The sequence below is a fragment of the Metopolophium dirhodum genome, chromosome 9, assembly GCF_019925205.1.
Source record: "Metopolophium dirhodum isolate CAU chromosome 9, ASM1992520v1, whole genome shotgun sequence".
Lineage (NCBI taxonomy): Eukaryota > Metazoa > Arthropoda > Insecta > Hemiptera > Aphididae > Metopolophium > Metopolophium dirhodum.
Genome location: NC_083568.1, coordinates 11,698,060 through 11,715,619, shown reverse-complemented (window position 1 = coordinate 11,715,619; position 17,560 = coordinate 11,698,060). Strand labels below are relative to the sequence as shown.

General features: G+C 28.6%; 1 protein-coding gene across 1 annotated transcript in view; it reads left to right on the top strand.

Annotated features, from left to right (window-relative positions):
* The first annotated feature begins 8,564 nt into the window (after positions 1 to 8,564).
* Positions 8,565 to 17,560, top strand: part of LOC132952625 (uncharacterized) — a 28,613-nt gene continuing 19,617 nt past the window's right edge. The window contains exon 1 of the mRNA XM_061024962.1: positions 8,565 to 8,598. The gene's annotated coding sequence lies outside the window, so the exon portion shown is untranslated. The remainder of the gene's footprint in view (positions 8,599 to 17,560) is intronic.

The following is a 17,560-nucleotide window of genomic DNA, read 5'->3' as shown; positions in this document are numbered from 1 at the left end:
ATTTTCGAGATTTTGATAAATTCTGTCCAAATTTGATCTTTAAATGCTTATAAAAAAAAACTGTGCCTATGTATTTTCAATATTTTTCAACTGCTATTGTAAAAATATATCAGGAGTCTTGTATTAAATTTTTACACTTTTTGGCCCAACAGATAAAACTTTATTGATATTTATAGAAAAAAAAACTAAAAAAATTGAAAACTGAAAATGCCCGTAAACAGCTCAAAAAGTGTCAAAATATTTTCAAAATTGTATTGTGTATAGAAAATGCAAATATAAACAACCAGTGAAAATTTCATGCATCTACGGTCATTTGTTTTAGAGTTACACCAATAACCAAAATCGATTTTATTAAAAATCGATTTTGCGTAAAAATTCCCGTTTTTCCTTAATTTTTCTTTTGTTTTTCACATCGCTTTTGAAAACTACTGGGAAATTAAAATTTTGACCTCCCCTATGCACCAACGATATTCACTTTCCCATCGAACAAGATACTGAAGTCGAAAATCGAAGCATTATTTCGACTACTTATCGTGTACACAGACACAAAAATAAAAAAAAAAATAAAAAAAAAAATAAAAAAAAAATAAAAAAAAAAATAAAAAAAAAAATAAAAAAAAAAACACACATCATTGTAAAATCAATACATTCATCGTTTCACTCAGAATCTAAAATTAAAGTGAATACTGACAATTTTTACGCATAACCAATTATTGAAAAAATCGATTTTATTTTGTTGGTGTAGTTAACTCAAAAATTAATAACTGTAGAACCTTGAAATTTTTCATCAATGTTTTTTTAACTATTATATTTGATTTTTTATACAAGTATTATAATATAGGCTGACACAACGTCTTCGCTCAGAATCGTTTTTCGTTTGCAATATTTCAATTTCCACTAACATCAACTTACTTTGTATTACATTTTCAAGTTTTTCGACCGACTGAAAAATGTTATATCCACAATAGTTAAAAAAAATGTAATAAAACTCAAAATCTTCATATGCCTATAAATAGCTCAACATGAGTCACTATATTTTGAAAATTGTATAGTGTCTATAAAATGCTTGTATAAACATTCAGTGAAAATCAATTTAGTCAAAAACCAATTTTGCGTAAAAATTCCCGTTTTGAATTAAATTTTTTGTTTGTTTATCCCTAATATACTGAAAAATACTGGGCATTTTTTACTTTTCACCCCTGTAGTACTAATTAGATTCACTCTCCCATCGGACAAGATACTGAAATGGAAAACCTCCCCCAAAAAAATTTAAAAAAACAGTAAACACACATCATTGACATCATCCACTCAGAATTTAAAAATATATTATTATTTTACGTACCGTAATATATTTTTTTATTTTTTTAAAACTATAAAAATTAAATGTATAAAACATATAAAAATCAAAATAATCAAAATAATTTAAATGTTACTTTTTTTTTTCAAATTCAACTATTAGTATTAAAATTCAGCTCTAGGTGTATAAAATTAAAAAAAACCCATTTTAATTTAGATATTCTACCCGATCTAGTCTATGAAATTCTATCAAGTCTATGCAATGTTTTAATATTGTCTATACATATTATATTGCTTACCAAAGTCGGTCAGAACCGAGTATTGGAGCAAGGTACTTATATAGTTTATATACCAACATATCCATAGAAAAGTATATTACAACTACGTTTAACAACATACATAAAAATGTTATCTGATCAAAATATCTCTGATAATTCTGATTAATTTTTTTTGAAAAAAATTGATTTGTGCACGTAGAATAAAGATTAACGTTAAAAACCCCATCGTACTTGGTTTGCACAACCCGCACCAAAACACTACAGTGAGCTGGAATAGGGTAATGACCCTCTAGCCACCAGATAAAGACTAAACAGATGCTAGGCCACATGTGCAGGTTCATATTATTATTATTATTATAAACAATATTCGTAGATGAATGTGAGGAAAATGCGTGGCTTGATCCTTCCGACCAGTTACCAGGTAAACAATCTTAAACTAGACTAGTGTAAGTTGGCTTATAAGTTGTATCTATATACATTATTATTTTAGATTCTGAGTGAAACGATGAATGTATTGATTTTACAATGATGTGTGTTTTTTTTTTAATTTTTTATTTTTGTGTCTGTGTACACGATAAGTAGTCGAAATAATGCTTCGATTTTCGACTTCAGTATCTTGTTCGATGGGAAAGTGAATATCGTTGGTGCATTGGGGAGGTCAAAATTTTAATTTCCCAGTAGTTTTCAAAAGCGATGTGAAAAACAAAAGAAAAATTAAGGAAAAACGGGAATTTTTACGCAAAATCGATTTTTAACAAAATCGATTTTGGTTATTGGTGTAACTCTAAAACAAATGACCGTAGATGCATGAAATTTTCACTGGTTCTTTATATTAGCATTTTCCAAATATTTTGACTCTTTTTGAGCTGTTTACAGCCATTGTCAGTTTTCAATTTTTTTAGTTTTTTTTTCTATAAATATCAATAAAATTTTATCTATTGAGTAAAAAAGCTTGAAAATTTAATAGAAGGCTCCTAGCTTATTGTTTCAAAGGCAGATGAAAAAAATTAAAAATCCTTAGTCACAGTTTTTAATTATAAGCATTTAAAGTTCAAATTTTGACAAAATACGGAAAAATCACGAAAAATAGCAAATTATTTTGATGAGAATTCATAAAAATTTTTCTTTTTAAATCTAAGATTTGAAAATGTAATATAAGATTACTCATAAGTTTGTCTACCTTTATCAAAAAAAAAATGTCTAGAAGAAACTTAAATTAAATTTTTATGAGCGTCTGAAATTTATATTTTTACAACATTTGATATTTACTCGATTTCTCATGTAACGATTTTTTTATTTTATTGTAATTAAAAAACGAATGACTGTAGATACTTGAAAATTTCACTGAATGTTTATATTAGCATTTTCTATACACCATACAATTTTGAAAATATTTTGACTCTATTTGAGCTGTTTACGGACATTGTCAGTTTTCAATTTTTTTAGTTTTTTTTTCTATAAATATCAATAAATTTTTATTTGTTGGGTAAAAAAGCGTGAAAATTTAATATTAGACTCCTGATATATCGTTTTAATAGCAGTTGAAAAATATTAAAAATACATTTGCACAATTTTTTTTTATAAGCATTTAAAGTTCAAATTTTGACAACATTTATCAAATTTATAATTTATTAATTATTTTGTGGTTAAAAATTTATAAAATGTTTAACTTTTATGGCTAAGGATTGAAAATTTAAAACAAGATTCCACGTTAATAGGTTATATATAAATTACTTTATTCACAATAATATCATCAAATATACTTGGTAATATCATAGGGTGACTGACCGTTTTCGCTCAGAATCGTTTTTCTTATACAATGATATTATATCATTGAATTCAAATTTAACACCATCCATTACAGTGACCCACTTGTAACCTACCGTACAGCAGAGCGACATCCACTTATCCACCTTTTTATTTTTACGGTTACCACTTTAGTAATGTGTTTTTATGATTTATATTATTGCGATTTGTAAAAATTAAGCTGTGTAACTCCGGTGTAAGTAAACGAACCTAAATTGCCTACCTAATACGCCGTGGCGAATTGATATGACTTTTGATATTTTAGTGTTTTGTAGTAGGAATATATTATATGACATTTTACAAATTGTTTTTAGATTCTGAGTGAAACGATGAATGTATTGATTTTACAATGATGTGTGTTTTTTTTTTATTTTTTTTTTTATTTTTTTTTTTATTTTTGTGTCTGTGTACACGATAAGTAGTCGAAATAATGCTTCGATTTTTTTTTAATTTGAATAATTTATTTTAATTAGATTTTTATCAATTAAAGTGTACTAATAATAGTGCTTACTTTATAATTTACTTGTAATTATTTATGCACATAACCCTGCGGTTAGTACTGTATTCTACCTACCTACCTACCTACTTAATAGGTACGTAAATTTAATTCGTTTATTACGTTTCACTGCAATGTTTACGTTAAAATCTTTCATTTAATAGATGATGATATAATAATAATTAGTGTTTCAGAAAGAAAGCATATTATAGTGCGTAATTAAAAAAACGCAATCACTTTTATACTATCCAATTGAACTACTGAATTATATGGGATGATGGTAAACTATTGATTTTTAAAACTAGTAAACTCTCCCGATGGTAACCTCTTCCTAGCCAATATTATTTTTAACTGTAGAACATTTTTCATTTTTTATTTTTACTAAGTATAATCTATACACCTGGATTTTTTTTAAATTTGTGTATTCATATTACCTATTATAAAAATTAAATTTTAAATTTAAATGAATATTCAATTTAACTAATGATTTTTTATTTTATTGGTATCTCGACTGTTATAAATTATTGTAGCAAGTAGCTAAAGAAATTGATTTATATTATTTACAACGCTTTATTATTTAGTCGTTTTTCAAAATTATAGTTATAGAAACTAAAATATGTATTTCAATAATGCCCAATATTTGTTATTTTTCAAACGTACTTTCCTAGCACTATTTAAAGTAAAATGAAAATTCGGGCCTTCAACAAACCTAAGAAAGTTCTCATCTTTAAAAAAAGGAATTATCAAAATTTGTCATATCAATATTGAGAGCTATTGAGAGTTTTTCCTATGAAGTCATTCTTGTTGATATAATACATGAGTAGGTAAATTCCCTCATGAATAGGTAGGTATCGTAGATCAGTAGAAAAGTATTATAATTAAGGTAGCAACTAAAATATAAAATATAATTTTCAAATTTTATAGTGGAAAAATTATTGTGGAAAATTGGAAAATAGAAAAACCGTCACTTAACCAGTGCTTCACTACGATATAACGCAGTTCTTACTTCTTATAACCATATTGTTTTATTACATTGTCTATTTTAATAAAACAATGATTATAAATTACTATTTTTTAAATATTAAGTCTTGGACATAGAGGCCAAGTTTTTACTTTTTAATTAATAGTTTCATACGTATATGTGTAATGTGTGTGTGTGTGTGTGTGTGTGTGTGTGTGTGTGTACAATATGTTTATTTATATAATTTATAATAATAATTAATAATCAGACGCAAATAGACTATTAATTTGAGTTTATCACTATCATTATTATTATTTAATACATAAATATTAATAATTTTATATGTATGTATTTATTCTATTAAACAAAATGGTTATTCAGTATTTTAAATTCTAATCTAAATCCAGTAATTTTTATTTTATTTTATGGTAGTAAAAGGATCGAAGACTATTGCTTTATTTTATATTTTTTTTGCCTTCTTTACATAATATTGTGACAAAATTCAATGGATAAACTATAAATCTTTTTAGTTAATACAAATCTACCGATTTCACCGTATTTTTGGTTTATTTACCGTTAAATTGCTCGGTAATTTACCAAAACAATATTATTGTTTACGTAAAATCCACATTACTATAAAATATATATCGTTGTACACCCGCGGAAGTTAGTAATGTGCAGCTGCTGCCATCTACGGGATAAATGCACAACGGAGTGTCATATTGTATGTTGGCGTTCCCTCGTATAGATGGCCAAGAGTGTATAGGAATCTTTGCACAAACGTATATAATTAATGTAATTATTGTATTGTACTCTGCTTATAATATTATAATATTAAAACGTATATTATTAGGTATAATATATTGCGAATAATTATGCATCGTCGAATTTTTATACGTTTTTTTTTATGTCTGTGCTATTCGTATATTATTATCAAGGCTGGGCAAGTTAATGATTTTTTTAACTCGAGTTAATATGCACCAATAACAAAAAGTTAAAAGTTAATTTAACTTTAGGTCAACTCAGTTAAATTAAAAGTTAATACACACTTTTAACAACTTTTTATTAAGTTAAAAAAAGTCAATTTGTGCAATTAATTTTTTTCCAACCCAAAACTAAATTATAGGATATAGTGTTAATACTTATTCATACAGTATTTCCATATAAGATAGATTCGAATGATATCAATTTTTAACTTCAAACAATTTACGACACATATTTTTTGACATGAAAACAAAATAGACTAAAATAGTGAAATATTATAAAATTAAAAACAAAATAAATTAACTTAGCTTACTTCTTAAAATGAAAAATGAACTTGTTAATTTCACGTTAATTAAGAAATAAATGTAGTAAGTTAACAGTTAAGTTAATGAAAAACCAAAAGTAACTAGTTAAGTTAAAAAGTCAATATAAAATTAACTTTTTAACTTAACTTTAACTTTTGGACTCGTTAATGCCCAGCCTTGATTATTATTATGATGCTATGCCCTATTCTATATTTCCGTGTTGTGGATATTTATTTATCTCACTAAAGATAGATGTCGTAAATGCTGTTTGTTATTATTTGTAATAAAATTCTTTCACTCTCGTGATAAATAATACGTACCCAACGTAAAAATCTACCTCGGTTAAAATATTGTAATATAATATGTTCATTTTAAATAACATATCGGTTTAAGGTGTCTCTAATGTGAGAATTCCATCGTCGTCGTAATGTTTTTTATTTTTCTCTTTCCTTTATAATAGATTATTACTTATTAATTATTGTACAAAATGTATAGATTGTAAATTCTCAAATAAAGATATATCCATTTGAAAAAAAATTTTGTCTAATATAGTTATAATATATTATTATTCTCTAGTGTCAATAATTACCAGTACCTTTCGTGTCAATTTTTCTATTTGTTGTTTTTATTTACTTTCCTATAACTACGCAGGTACTGACTGTAATCCATGTGATAGGCACTATGAAATATCTAATGGCAATAATTCACCTACATAAGGTAATAACAGTGAACAGGACCTGAGTTGCTATCACTAATAATTAATAACAAAATCACTAACCATATTTTAAGCTCTACAGTACCATATCGGGACTTTGGGTGGTTAATCTTCAATTGCAAGAGATTTCGACGAACTCTGTGCCTATGCCTCAAGTTTTGTAAAAAAAGTACGAATTTTTATATTTCTTTGAATACGATTATCTATAAATAATATTATAATATGATTATTAATTTTTATCAGAATAATATAAAAAAAAAAGAAATTATTAATTCTTTTGTCGGATTTGTAATTTGTGATTTACAATACCTAAATATATTGTACTTGTCTCATTTGCGGTGATTTGTGTATGTAATTAAACTAGTTCGAAATCTAAACTGTGTATAATTATTATATGTAAATTTCGCGTTTTAATCTTGATCTCAGTATTAGTATGGCGTACGACTATTATAATATTATTATACGATCGTCTCCGTTGTCGTCATCGTTTGCAATTATTCCAAAGTCAGTGCCTAATCATCACACAGCGATCTCACCTGTAATATTTACACATATAATTGGACGAAACTTTTGGTCGTTCGTCACCGACATAATAATAATAATAATATGGCGCAGACACTCATTGTTTTTTATTATAAATATTTTTCCGCAAAACTGTTTTGCGCTCGCTGTCGGTCGATTCCGATTCCCGTTACCCAAACCGTTTAACGACCATGTAATTAGAATGACGTTTGATATACGAATGAAAATAAAAAAAAGACCGTCGTCAATTGAACACGATTAAAGCATATTATTCTGATTTCGTCGTCCACGTGCACAGATAATTATTATGGTTTTATGTTCGTTAAACGATGGCATATGCACAATTTATAATATTAATAATATTATACATTACATTACAATATGTATTATATTACTATGTACGGTTTATTGGTTTACATAAAATCGGATCAAACGTCACACAATGTCGTAATAAGGAGTCATTAGAGTTGTTATTATTATTATAATAATTATCATCGTACGTTCGTACATCAATTTTTTGCTGTCTTATAATAATTACGAAAAATGTTTTCCGTTGAACGCGTTTATCATCTCAGCACTGTGCAGTACACACACAAAACGATGATGTCTTATTATTATCATTATATTATTGTGTAATTGCGCACTTTCCACGGAATTTACTATCACACATAGTATCGTGGTAAGACATAAAGCATATCGCATAATATAAATATAATATAGCAAGACAATAACGCACATAAGACGACCGCCGCCGTTTCAGGGGAATTATGACAATATATAATAGTAATACAGCGAGTCTAGACAACTCCAATTTTTTTCTCGCCCTTTGTTTTTAAGTCGTGTTAGGTATGATATACAACTAAAAAAAATACTCGAGTCGAATTTATATTAATATTTTCCTCGAGATTCGAGTTATATCGAGACTCGACCGTATTTAAGACGTCATAACGATTATTATGTAATTATTATTATATTATTATCATTACGGACAGACGCGCGTGCGAATGAGTGTCGAAACGAATATTTTCTCTAACATAATTATTGTTTTGATAAAACAACGTGGGTAGATATAATATTATAATTATTATATTATTATCGTGTGCGCGGTGTAAACGCGTTTCGTTTTAAATAATTTTTTGGAAAAAATAATGCAAAGGAAAGGAGAAAAAAAACGTCTGCTGCTGCTGCTGCTTGCAGGTGTGCCGCCGCGGGTGCACTATACTACCATTATAATGGTACGTATTATAGGCACTCATTAAGGCTGTGCTCTCGTATAAGGATAACAAATGGTAAAAACCTATAATGCTATGTCTATCGCGCACAAAATCTCCGGAGAATTTATGTATGTGCCCTCGTCGTTAATTAACTTTAAAAAAAAAAAAAAAACAGGAAGGCATATTATATTATAATATTATATTACCTATACGATCCGAATTCCATGTACCATAGGGCCCGTTAGCCCCGTACGATAATAATTTACATATTATATATTATAGGGAATTAATTTTGAACTCATTTTTCAAACCGATTTTTTTACTCCACCTAGATTTATGAGGGTTATCAATTCATCGTGATATTATGATAACCCGTCCGACTTGGACGCGTATACTATGTATTCTAAGAAAACCAGTAAACCGTTGTTACAGTATTATAATATTATTATGATTGAAATAATACAATATGTATAGTTTAAAACAATAATGTAACGACCGATACGCTATATTATATATTTTGAACCCAGTAACCATCGTCATTAATTTTATATTCATCGTTTATAATATTGCGATAAAATGATAACATTGGTTTTTAAATAATTATGATAGTTAAAAAATCTCGTTTGGAATTCACGAGCACAATGAATTATTACGCTGCACGATTCTATCTATGTAGAAAATAAAAATTAAGAAATGCTTTCAAATCTGTTAAATAAGAAAATGTATCATAAGACATTTACTCAGACGTATACATATTTATATCATCGGTACCTATATGTAGGTAATTAGATTATCATTAATTTAATAAATGTTTAAACTTTAAACTCGATTAGCACCTTTGAACATTCACAACTATAGTATTAAATAGATTTTAATATTTAATTAGATAAAAACTATTTACATTTTTTACACGTAGACGCACGGGTTCGAGTGTGTGTGTGTGTGTGTGTGTGCTCTAAAAGTTTCAAGTTACTATAATATTAATAAACTGCCTGTTAAAATACTAAAGCACCAGAGAGCAAACTTTAAAACGGTATTTACTGAATTTTACTTAATCCATAAATATACAAGTGGAACAGAGACTTTAGACAGTCGCGCTAGCTACAGGTACGATTTGGACGAAGTTTAGCTCGCTCTAAGTATAGTTAATATATAATAAAATTAGTGTTTATACATTATTACGGTTTTAAGCAAATATTTAATCGTGACATAAAACTTTTTACATTTTAGATTCTGAACGGAGCGATGAAGCTAGTGGTTTTACAATGATGTTTATTTTACTATTTTTATCCTGTAAACAAAATGTCTAACAGAAGGAGTGCTTAGATTTCAACATAACATTATAGTATCTCATATTTTGAAAATTGGATCAAGATGTTGCTTTGAAGTTGTCATTTTTCGATTTCCTCAATAGTTTTTTAACGCCACGGAAAAAACCACGAAAAGTTATTTTCTAACCAATTTTTTTTTTTAACTCTTTGTTTATCACCATCGAACCAAATATAATTTTAAAATTACCTAATTCCCACTAGGAGGTATATTATATACAATTTGGTTACTTATTAATACATATTTATGATTTTTATCGAATGCAATCATTGCATTCAAATCGAATACTGTAATAACACGCTATCCTATACGAGGACCGAAGGGACGGTAGACAAATTTTCACCACCCCTGACCTACTCCACCTCGTTGCACTTACTCGCTTTTAAAATATATATAGTTTGAAAATAGTATTTAACCATATAGTTTTAATGAATTGGCATATACGTTATAAACGTTAAACGTCTTATTACCTGCGTATAGAATAAATTATATTTTTTTGGTTCATCCCAGTACCTAGGTGATATAATATTATTAAAATATAACACATCGCAGTTATAACCTGACCTACTCCACCTCGTTGCACTTACTCGCTTTTAAAATATATATGGTTTGAAAATAGTATTTAACCATATAGTTTTAATGAATTGGCATATACGTTATAAACGTTAAACGTCTTATTACCTGCGTATAGAATAAATTATATTTTTTTGGTTCATCCCAGTACCTAGGTGATATAATATTATTAAAATATAACACATCGCAGTTATAATAATTACAATAATAGGTAGGTACGCTGTTAAGTTGTACCGCGGGCTTTTAAAAAAAACTTTCGCTCGGGGGCAAGGTGCCCCACCCCCTCTGCCTACCCCTTAATCCAGTGCTGACGGTAACGTTAATTCAAGTACATAAATATTGTTATAACAATGATGTAACTCCTGTCCGTGATGTGTATAGTTTTTCATAAATACGTACCGTCGTAATATTAAACCGTAATGACACGTCATTGTTATCGGCGATATCGATTCGGAGCCTATAATATAGGTAATAATAATAATAATATTGTGGATATCATATCATTATAATTGGCTGAACGAACATCGATACGACCTAGTTAGCTGCGAGTAGAGATGTCACAACAAACCACCCCTAAAACGACACCCTTCCCCGACAGCCGTGCCGGAATTTTTATGGCCATTTCGCTTACGCCCCGTGTAGGTATATTATATATAGTTATCGCGAATAATGTCTCGCGTGCACGTTTGGTAGCCTATCCGGACCGATGTGTATATTAATATAAATATTATTATAAAACACGAAAGAGAGAAATAACTTAATAATTATAATATGATAATATTATTATTAAACGGCTGTAGAACGAGGTGACACAGTATAGTATTAATTATTTTAGGTCTGTGAATGAAATTATTCGGATAAAATCCAAAAAATGCGTCAAAACACGAATTGACAATATAAAAAAAAAAAAATTGTTTCGTGAGTATGTAATAATTAAGCGTATACCATTCGCTTATACCATTCGCGACGACGAATGCGGTTTCCGGGCCGTAATAAGTATATCTTTTTATTTCAAACGATATCGGCGCAGAATATACATATTAAATAATATATTTACGAATAAATAAATAAAATTGCTCGTAGGTAGGTATTATACATCTGGTGTATAATACTACATAGTTGGTACACACACACCAACATCGCTTTTACGGCGGTGGCCGATCGTCGTAAAAAGCACCATGTGCTTATAGGTCTGACGGGGAGGCGAACCTCGGGCTGCAAATAATATTATTATATTATACAGTGTGATTTTTTCGCCGGTTTATCGCGAATCGCAGCAGGCGACATCTGAACAAATGCGGAAGAACTATATAATATATGGTTAATATTTTATTAATTGCTATTTTAATACAAAACTAATAATATTATTGCTACGATAATCGTATATCATAGAAACGCGCGGTGATCAGTCCATATTATAATATCGTTTTCAAATGTAGAAAATTGATAGTAATTTTAAAAATTCCTCGCCTGCACAAGATGTCACCCGGTTCGCGGCGAAAGAATCACTCTGTACAATATACTTATACGTTTTTAGAGGCACCCGTACACATAATATTATAATGCTCGCGCGTGTATAATGATAATAATAATAATAATGTGTGCCCCGCTCGTTCTCTCGGAACGCCGTAAAAGAAAAAAATATAATATATAAACCGTTGTTGCGCGTACTTATATATTATATGCGCGTGATACATTATATCGTGGTACCTATAGATATATATACATATTATTAAATTATATCACATTTATATACGTGCCGTAATGGGACATAAATTTTAATCGAGCGAGAGCATATATTAAGGCGGGGCAAACTTTTCGAAATGCTACTTTAATACTCATGTTATAATATTATATTTCTGGTGTGCGTCTGCGCCGGTCGAAATATAGAAATAAAAATATATTATATTATACTATTTCCCGTTCGCCCGTCGTAAAATTTAATAATATTATTATAAATATAGTTGGGCAGGTATATGCGACTGCACCGCGAAGACGTATTAGAACTATATAATAATATACGACCTGTGCTCGTTTTTGATATGACCGCAAAATATGTTTAAGTACGTCGCGTTGTATATAGGTAAACCAACCAGCATCGCTATCGAATCTGCAGAAGGGAGCTTGAGAAAAATTCCGATAGCAGAAATTTACATCGATTCGATTTTTAACGAAATCTATGCCGCGAAATGTACAAATAAAAAAAAGGTGGATAAGTGGATGTCGCTCTGCTGTACAGTAGGTTACAAGTGGGTCACTGTAATAGATGGTGTTAAATTTGAATTCAATGATATAATATCATTGTATAAGAAAAACGATTCTGAGCGAAAACGGTCAGTCAGTCTATGATATTACCAAGTATATTTGATGATATTATTGTGAATAAAGTAATTTATATATAACCTATTTACGTGGAGCCTTGTTTTAAATTTTCAATCCTTAGCCATAAAAGTTAAAAATTTATAAATTTATAAATTTTTAACCACAAAATAATAAATAAATTATAAATTTGATAAATGTTGTCAACATTTGAACTTTAAATGCTTATAAAAAAAAATTGTGCCTATGTATTTTTAATATTTTTCAACTGCTATTAGAACGATATATCAGGAGCCTTATATTAAATTTTCACGCTTTTTTACCCAACAAATAAAAATGTATTGATATTTATAGAAAAAAAAACTAAAAAAATTGAAAACTGACAATGTCCGTAAACAGCTCAAAAAGATTCAAAATATTTTCAACATTTTATGGTGTATAGAAAATGCTAATATAAACATTCAGTGAAATTTTCAAGTATCTACAGTCATTCGTTTTTTAATTACAATAAAATAAGAAAATTGTTACATGAGAAATCGAGTAAATATCAAATGTTGTAAAAATATAAATTTCAGACGCTCATAAAAATTTAATTTAAGTTTCTTCTAGACATTTTTTTTTTTGATAAAGGTAGACAAACTTATGAGTAATCTTATATTACATTTTCAAATCTTAGATTTAAAAAGAAAAATTTTTATGAATTCTCAACTCAAAATAATTTGCTATTTTTCGTGATTTTTCCGTATTTTGTCAAAATTTGAACTTTAAATGTTTATAAATAAAAACTGTGACTAAGGATTTTTAAATTTTTTCATCTGCCTTTGAAAGAATAACCTAGGAGCCTTCTATTAAATTTTCAAGTTTTTTTACTCAACAGATAAAATTTTATTGATATTTATAGAAAAAAAAACTAAAAAAATTGAAAACTGACAATGTCCGTAAACAGCTCAAAAAGAGTCAAAATATTTGTAAAATTTTATGGTGTATAGAAAATGCTAATATAAACATTCAGTCAAAATTTCATGTCCCTGAGGTCATTTGTTTTAGAGTTACACTAAAAACCAAAATCGATTTTCTCGAAAACAGATTTTGCGTAAAAATTCCCGTTTTTCCTTAATTTTTCTTTTGTTTTTCACGTCGCTTGTGAAAACTACTGGGAAATTTGTACTTTTGACCCCCCAAAGTACCAACTAGATTAACTTTCCTATCAGAAAAGTTACTATTGAAGAAAATCCAAGCACTTTACTGTTAAAAGGTGATGACAGACACAAAAATAAAAAAAAAAACACACATCATTGTAAAATCAATAATACATTGAATGCATGTAATACATTCATCGCTTCGCTCAGAATCTAAAACACACATCATTGTAAAATCAATACATTCCTCGCTTCGATCAGAATCTAAAATGTTTTGAAAATGATACACAATATACGGCCGTTATATTAAGCTTTGACCATTCCACCAGTCATATAGCTATCATAATTAACACGGAGATTCCAATTGTAATGGATGTTATATTCGAATCATCGAGAAAAAATATTATAAAGATATCGGTGATGTGTGTTTTCTATTCGTACGAATGTTATTAGAAAAACGAAAAATTACACTAATATTATTCATAATACATTTTCGTTTTTTTTTTTAATCACTCTAAACTTCTATTGCTATTCAAAAATAAAGTTACGATAGTAACTTCCGAACCCTTTGTTACTTCAACGCAATCGGCCAAAACTTTTATCGAACACCAATCATTTTCAGTATCACTCGATTGATTTTCGCAGAAGCAGAAAGAGTAGCTGATGTTTAATTTTTTTTAACCAGTATTCGAAATATAGGGTTTCGGATGTTTCGATGAAATGAATGCGAACGAAAAAGTTTTTCACAACAAAAGGCCGTAATGGTTTAAATTGTTTCGACGCGTTCAATCAGTTTCATCAGTTTAATATTTTATCGACAATCATCGTTCATCATAAATATATACCTAATTATAATATTTACTATGCATTTAAATAGATTGTTATTCTTATTCGTCTTATAAGTGCATAATATCTAATACAATATCTCGATTACTTCTTTGGAATGCTCAAATAACATTAATTTAATAAGTACATATTTTGATAAACCTTTAGGTATACGATTCTATATTATGTTCGTGCGTAATGATATTTATAATATTATACGATGTTGTCCACTCGCATCGGACGGTTAGATAATCACATTTCTATCTATACTTTCGATGCATAAGTTATGGTACGTTATATTAATAATTGTTCTATCGCAAAGCTCAGTCTCAGTGTATCATTATTTTCGGCGATATTTGACTATTTTTTTTATTTATTTATTTTTTTTTTTCATTGTTACTTAAGCCCGGTTTTTTGACTATTATGCGCACACCTACATACTATTATTATATTACATCTTTAGCATTATAATAATATATTACGTTGTGTGCGGAGTGTATGTATAGAAAATAATATTCAATAATTGTTTATGCGTTTCCTAATGAATATTTATGATATCGTTTTTCTCGACGCGCGATCGAACAGGTTTTGTCGATTAATTTTACAACTCACGACGTGCCTATATAAACGTGTATAATGATAATTATATAAGCCCCGAAAGTTGCTGTAGATGGCAAATAAACATAATATCCGTATAGTGGTCCTGTACAACGACGACGGAGCGCATTGTGTTATCGTATATATGCTAATAAGGCACTTTCGACGAGAGAAAAAAAAATATTCAAAATTCTCAGTTTATTCATAATAAGATATCGTTTAGATAGGACCGACCGATATTATTTTACCCGTACTACCTATCTCTATATTATAATAATATATTAATTTACTCTATTCCGCGTTTGTATATTATGTGTTCATAATATAGGTATTATCATAAAATAAATTTCAGTTGAGCGTGCCGACCGGACCTACTCTGTCGCCGTATAATAATATATATTTATTGTTTTATCTCATTCGATTTTTTTATGTTTTTAATGCGCGCTTTTACTTAAAATTAATTCAATGTGTCCCTTACGACATAAACGATTTTCCAACTCAAAAACACTATCTCACAATAATGTGATAGTATATTAATATAATCTGCGGCATCGGTCGTTCGAATGTATATTATAATTTATAAGTTATAACGTATATTATAATTGAGTACCTACACAAGTTTACGATATGGGAAACTGGTTTCATCGTAATGGTTATAATTACGTTTTTTTTTTATTATTATTTCATAAGAAAAATTTACATAAACCTATACAGCTTTGCCGACAAGACGCTGTTAAAGCGCCGCTCTAAAATTCAAAACGAAATTTGTCAATTCTTTACGATGACCTACGAATGCATAATATTATTATATTATCAGCCGCTGGTCGACCGTCAAACGATTTTTTCGGATCTTTGAGTTACATATCAATTCACAGGATCGTTATCCGATTGAGGTCTTTCAATATTTTCGGTTTTAAGTACACATTAACGCCAATCGCTCCTTTACGACCCCCGTCCCTAATCATTGTGGCCTCGAGTGATGGTTAAAGGCCGTTCTGTAGCAGGTATGATATATTAATATCTAATACTATAAAATTATTTTATAATATAACAAAAGATTATTGTATTCCGTATTATTGTTATCAACTATAATAATTATAAATAGTATGGTCTGCGGCCACCGCAAATCGGCTGAAAAAAAACCGATGGTACGGACCCGTTTGCGCGACATGTTATAATATATGTGTTATATGTATATGATAAATAATAATGCGCCTATACCGGAAGCTTAAGTTTTCTTTTCTTTTTTTCGTCCTAGTTCTTCGATAACTTCCGAGTCCACACGAATCTCGAGATTTATTTTCGTTTATCTTTTTTCATTCGTCACGACGTAGTCGTCTTGTCCTTATAATATAATGATGACATCTCGTGTTGGTTTCAAGATTTGTCCGTAATATTTACATATTTTTATATTATGTCATATTATTATTATATGCGAACAACGATGTCATAATAATAATAATAATAATAATAATAATAAATACTAATGATGACGCGTGTTGCGCACTTGCGCGTGTTGTATAAGTTCAAATAGCTCATAATATTATACATTCGCAACCTCCTTATAACGAGCAGCGTATAATATTATAATATTATTAAAGTATTAAACACATTACGGTATACGCTATACGATCCGCTGCAGTTAGCATTCTTTTAATATGATTGCCGTCGAAACAATAAAATAACAATTAAACCGGAAAAACTGTACTTTTACGGCCGAGAAAAATATCTCTATATTACAAAGCCATATTGTTGGGCCCCGGGGCATACAGCGCACTGCACCACCCCTTAATGTCAATATTACTATGGTTTGGTATTTCATCCACGGTCGACGGGAGTGTATATAGATCCTTCAAAGTTTCATAGACATTTTTTCAACTCTTAATATTTGATATTATACAACAATAATCAATAATCATTTTGGACATTTTTTTATAATAAAAAACATAATTTAATAATGCAAATATATGTAATAATAGTCCACGATAGTATACATTATGCAACCAACAAAAGAAAACATTTTGTAGTTTTTTAAATAATTTCATTTCCCGTTTGATAATAGAGATAATAATTGTCATAACATATTTTCGCCGATTAATTTAATTCAAACTCACGTATCTATAGTTTTTTTTTCATGTCCGACACTAGTTCATACAATTATTGACGAATACCTATAAATATTAAAATATATATTACCTACA